This window comes from Bison bison, unplaced genomic scaffold (assembly GCF_000754665.1).
Source record: "Bison bison bison isolate TAMUID 2011002044 unplaced genomic scaffold, Bison_UMD1.0 scf7180017864156, whole genome shotgun sequence".
Classification (NCBI taxonomy): Eukaryota; Metazoa; Chordata; class Mammalia; order Artiodactyla; family Bovidae; genus Bison; species Bison bison.
The window spans coordinates 1,170,173-1,176,423 of NW_011494728.1; positions in this window are offsets into that span (position 1 = coordinate 1,170,173).

The following is a 6,251-nucleotide window of genomic DNA, read 5'->3' on the forward strand; positions in this document are numbered from 1 at the left end:
AATCCCATGGACAGAAGAGTCTGGTAGTTCACGGGATCACAAAGAGTCAGATACGACTGAGCGACTTTTACTTCACTTCACTTCATAAAAAGTTATGCATAAAACACACAAAAAATATTAAATATCTTGACCCATACCTGCTCACAAATGTGTTTCATTTAATAACTATTAGAAATGTTGAGAGTGGGTAGAATTCTAAGATGGCACCAAGATCCCGGCCTTCTGATATACATACCATGTATACATCTCTGATAATTGTGGGAATGATAAACAGACACCCCATAACTAGATTACATTATATGGCATAGTTAATATTTTTAAAAGGTAGAATACTCTAATTGGGCCTGAGCTGACTAAGTAAATCTTTAAAAGTGATGGAGATATTCCTGGTGAAAGACATTTTAAGTTATTAGAGAAATTTGGCATGAAGGTTCTCCACTGCTGCCTATAAGGATGAAACATCCAGGTAGCTAGAATGTGGGTGGAGTTTTAGAGTTCAGAGAGTCCCCTGGCTTACAGCCAGGAATAAAATTAAGATTTTAGTCAAACAACCAAAAGGATAAATTAGCCAAAATCAAAAAGCCTAGAAGATACTGAGTTCTAAATTATTTTGCAACCTGACTGATGTCTGGAATTTATCCTTGTGAGAACTTATAAAGGCATAATTCTGTGAGGCTGAGCCTGGGCTTCTTTCTACTAACAGCTATGAGCTAATATGTGGATGCTGTTTAAGAAGAAAACACAAATAGATTCAAGGGATTAGATCACATAGACAGAGTGCCTGAAGAACTATGGACAGAGGTTCATGACTTTGTACAGGAGGCAGTGATCAAGACCATCCCCAAGAAAAAGAAATGCAAAAAGGCAAACTGGTTGTCTGAGGAGGCCTTACAAATAGCTGAGAAAAGAAGAGAAGTGAAAGGCAAAGGAGAAATGGAAGGATATACCCATCTGAATGCAGAGTTCCAAAGAATATCAAGGAGAGATTAAAAAAAAAAAATCCTTCCTCAGTGATTAATGCAAAGAAAAGGAAAACAATAGAATGGAAAAGACTAAAGATCACCAAGAAAATTACAGATACCAAGGAAACATTTCTTGCAAGGATGGGCAGAATAAAGTACAGAAATTGTATGGTCCTAACAGAAGCAGAAGATATTAAGAAGAGGTGGCAAGAATACACAGAACTATACAGAAAAGATTGTCATGACCCAGATAACCACAATGGTGTGATCACTCACCTAGAGCCAGACATCCTGGAATGTGAAGTCAAGTGGGCCTTAGGAATCATCATTATGAACAAAGCTAGTGGAGATGATGGAATTCCAGGTGAACTATTTCAAATCCTAAAAGATGATGCTGTGAAAGTGCTGTGCTCAATCTGCCAGCAAATTTGGAAAATACAGCAGTGGCCACAGGACTGGAAAAGGTCAGTTTTCATTGCAATCCCAAAGAAGAGCAATGCCAAACAATGCTCAAACTATTGCACAGTTGCACTCATCTCACACGTTAACAAAGTAATGCTCAAAATACTCCAAGCCAGGCTTCAGCAATATGTGAACTGTGAACTACCAGGTGTTCCAGCTGGATTTACAAAAGGTATAGGAACCAGAGATCAAATTGCTAACATCTGTTTGATCATAGAAAAGGCAAGACAATTAAAGAAAAACATCTACTTCTGATTTATTGACTGTTCCAAAGCCTTTGACTATAAGGATCACAACAAAATGTGGAAAATTCTTCAAGAGAAGGGAATACCAGCCCACCTGACCTGCCTCCTGAGAAATCATGAAGGTCAAGAAGCATCAGTTAGAACTGGACATGGAACAAGAGAATGGTTCCAAATAGGGAAAGGAGTATGTCAAGGTGGTATATTGTCACCCTGCTTATTTAACTTATATGCAGGGTACATCATGCAAAATGCTGGGCTGGTTGAAGCACAAGCTGGAATCAAGATTGCCAGGAGAAATATCAATAACCTCAGATATGCTGATGACACTATCCTTATAGCGGAAACAAAGAGTAACTAAAGAGACTCTTGATGAAAGTGAAGGAGGGGAGTGAAAAAGCTGACTTAAAACTCAGCATTCAAAAAACTAAGATCATGGCATCTGGTCCCATCACTTCATGGCAAATAGATGGGGAAACAATGGAAACAGGGACAGATTTTATTTTGGGGGCTCCAAAAGTCACTGCAGATGGTGACTGCAGCCATGAAATTAAAGACACTTGCTCCTTGGAAGAAAAGCTATGACCAATCTAGACAGCATGTCAAAATGCAGAGACATTACTTTGCCAACAACTGTCTGTCTAGTCAAAGCTATGGTTTTTCCAGTAGTCATGCATGGATGTGAGAGTTGGACTATAAAGAAATCTGAGCACCAAAGAATTAATGCTTTTGAACTGTGGTGTTGGAGAAGACTCTTGAGCATCTCTTGGACTGCATGGAGATCCAACCAGTCCATCCTAAAGGAAATATTCAGTCCTGAATATTCATTGGAAGGATTGATGCTGAAGCTGAAACTACAATACTTTGGCCACCTGATGCAAAGAAAGAACTGACTCATTTGAAAAGACCCTGATGCTGGGAAAGATTGAAGGCAGGAAGGGAAGGGGATGATGGAGAATGAGATGTTTTGATAGCTTCACCAACTTGACAGTCATAAGTCTGAGCAAGCTTCAGGAGTTGGTGATGGACAGGGAAGCCTGGCATGCTGCAATCCATAGGGTGGCAGAATCAGACACAATTGAGCGACTGAAGTGAACTGAATTGTTTAATCAGCCAAGTTTATTGAAATTTGTTGCACAGCAATAGATGTTAAATACAGATGAAGTCTATTGATATTATCTAGAACAATCACTGAAAGTAAAAGTGAGTAATTAAGAGTAATACAATCATAAAAAAACAGAGATGACTATATACCTGCAAAAATGGATTCATGTGAGATAATAAATACACCAACTAAGCAAATGATATAATTTTCACCAAGCAACTAATTATATTATGAAATTAGGCCAAATTGAAGATTCAAGCTCAACAATAAAAATAAATATTGGAAGACCACTAGATATTTTATTTAGTCATTTTGCATGTATCTTAAAATATATGAAAGTCCTAATTACCTTGGAGGAAAAACAGATGATACCTAAATGGATGATACATAATTTATAAAGCAAACATCATTTCAAAAGGACAAAAGAAATCTGTTATTTATCAAGAACCAGGAGATAGTGGAGGAGAGAGAAGCTTGGTGTGCTATAGTCCATGGGGTTGCAAAGAGTCAGACATGACTTAATAACTTAACAACTACGGCAAATGTTTTTTAACTGGAAAAAAATGCTAACTGAGCTAGAAAGAAACTTGTTTTTGATGCATTTGCAGTTTCTAGAATAGAGTCTTATATGTAAGATGATGGAATAAATATATTTATGACTGAATGAATAAGAGCCGAGAGAAATATCAATAACCTCAGATATGCAGGTGACACTGCCCTTATGGCAGAAAGTGAAGAAAAACAAAAGAGCATCTGGATGAAAGTGAAAGAGGAAAGTTAAAAAGTTGGCTTAAAGCTTAACATTCAGAAAACTAAGATCATGGCATCCGGTCCCATCACTTTATGGCAAATAGATGGAGAAACAGTGGGAACAGTGGCTGACTTTATTTCTGGGGGCTCCAAAATCACTGCAGATGGTGATTGCAGCCATGAAATTAAAAGATGCTTACTCCTTGGAAGGAAAGTTATGACCAACCTAGACAGCATATTAAAAAGCAGAAACATTACTTTGTCAGCAAATGTCTGTCTAGTCAAGGCTCTGGTTTTTCCAGTAGTCATGTATGGATGTGAGAGTTGGACTATAAAGAAAGCTGAGTGCTGAAGAAATGATGCTTTTGAACTGTGGTGTTAGAGAAGACACTTGAGAGTCTCTTGGACTGCAAGGAGATCCAACCAGTCTATCCTAAAGGAGATCAGTCCTGGGTGTTCATTGGAAGGACTGATGTTGAAGCTGAAACTCCAATACTTTGGCCACCTGATGCGAAGAGCTGACTCATTGGAAAAGACCCTGATGCTGGGAAGGATTGAGGGCAGGAGGAGAAGGGGACAACAAAGGATGAGATGGTTGGACGGCATCACCAACTCAATGGACATGAGTTTGGATAAACTCTAGGAGTTGGTGATGGTCAGGGAGGCCTGGCATGCTGAGGTCCATGGGGTCACAAAGAGTCAGACATGACTGAGCGACTGAACTGAACTGCACTGAATAAGTGCAGAGGAAAATTAAACTGTAAAATAGAATCTTAAAAATACATGCATGCTATTTTGCCATATCTACTTATTTTCTGGGATTGTAATGTCTGTCTCTTCCATATGTTGCCCAACACATTTTCAGCCAATTCCTAAGTGTGTTAGCACAATCATGTAAATACACTTAATGTATGTATTTTCCTATCTTGGCTTTTCTCCTGATGTAAATTGTCATTTTAGCATCTAGCCTATATTACATATCTTCTAGAGACCTTTGACACTTTTGTTCAAGATAGATGGTGATTGACTTTCTGTGAGCATCATGTCTAGACCTCCCTACCCAGATTCAGTTCCTATTCTCAAGAAAAAAAACTTTCCCTCAGATGAATTTCAAATTAAGATACCAATATTTTTTATATTAATGTTTGGTTTACTTCTTGCAGATTCAGTCATAAAACAATATCTTAATCCAATATGAAATATACCATTCATGTAGTTGAGTAGCATACATATAGCAAAAATAAGTTATTGAGAAAAATCAATGGAATTCAATGGATGATATATTTTTTCAAAGATGGAAACTCAGAAAATATTCTCTCTACCAGGAAATATGAGTCTCTTCCTATGATTCCTCAATTAGAAATTTCAAAATGATTTCCTAACATAAAAAGATGTTTAAATATATCAACAACTTCCAGCTACCAAACATTGATTTACTACTAATAATAGGGATACTTTTAATACCTATGAAGAATTACTCTAAAGATAAAATTTCAGCAATAAGATCTGTTTTTAATATTAAAAACATTACAAAACATAAGTGGCTGATACTTCATTTCCTTTGTGTAATAAACCTGAACCCACAAATTCTGTCAGTAACAGCAAACAAGCCAAACTGTGAATTCTTACACTGGTAATTTCAACACTAAGCAATCATTCACATGACTCATAAATCATTTCCAAAATTCACTGAAAACAAGAAACACAGAAAGTAAGATGGGAAATCCTAAACTTAAACTAACCATACTGTCAATATCTGTCCCCACCTGCTGTTGCAATACATATGCATGTGAGTGTATGCCTCAGGAAATAAAACAAGAGCATTAAGTACTCTAATGAACACAGCAAGATTTCATTTTTCCTGAGCCTTAGCTAAGCTTCAGTTTCAGGAAAAACTTAAACATTTCATGTGAACTTAGAAAATAAAACAATGGAAATTCCATTACATGCATACAAACTACAAATCTTATTTTTATCCAAGAAAGAGAATTATAGTATTAATATAAAGAGACATATTTGTATTGAGAAAATTTTGTTAGCTAATATGTTTAATAGAACAGCTTTTTAAAAATATGGAATTTTCTCCTGCTTAAAAATTTCAGATAAAAATTTTCAATTATTTTTTATTTTGTTTTAATCTCAGATTGTTAATAATTATTATACTACTTGCTACAACAGATGCTCAACTTGAGGCACAGTAGTTTTCTATAGCCCTGGGTAGCTCAGATGTAAATATGTGTCTTCTTTCTTCGCTGGTCTCTTGTAACCATCTGAAATGATATCAGTGATAAAAACATGTTATCAAGTGAAAAGCACATTTATTGATATGAAAGGTAAAGCAAAAGCGTAATGAGAACTATCACTGTAACAATCAAAACAATGTTTAGTTTCTGCTTACTCTGTTTGGGTGCTTCAGAATAATTCCATGAGCCCAAATATCCAGGTCTATAGATGGACACATGGTATTCGCCTTTTCATTCAATAGTCATCTCATATGAAATGTGGAGAACCATTTGGGCAATCAAAGAATTTGCTTTCACCTGGCAGAATGGGTGTGAGAAACAAAATGGTATTCTAAATCTACAATCATTTCCCTACTCTGAAAGATTTATGTCTACTGTGTTTTATTGATACAAACATATTCTGTTTAATATCTACAATTAATAATATATATTTAACAATATTTTAGCATTGGTGATGAACTAAATTTGATTCTTACTATATGACAGT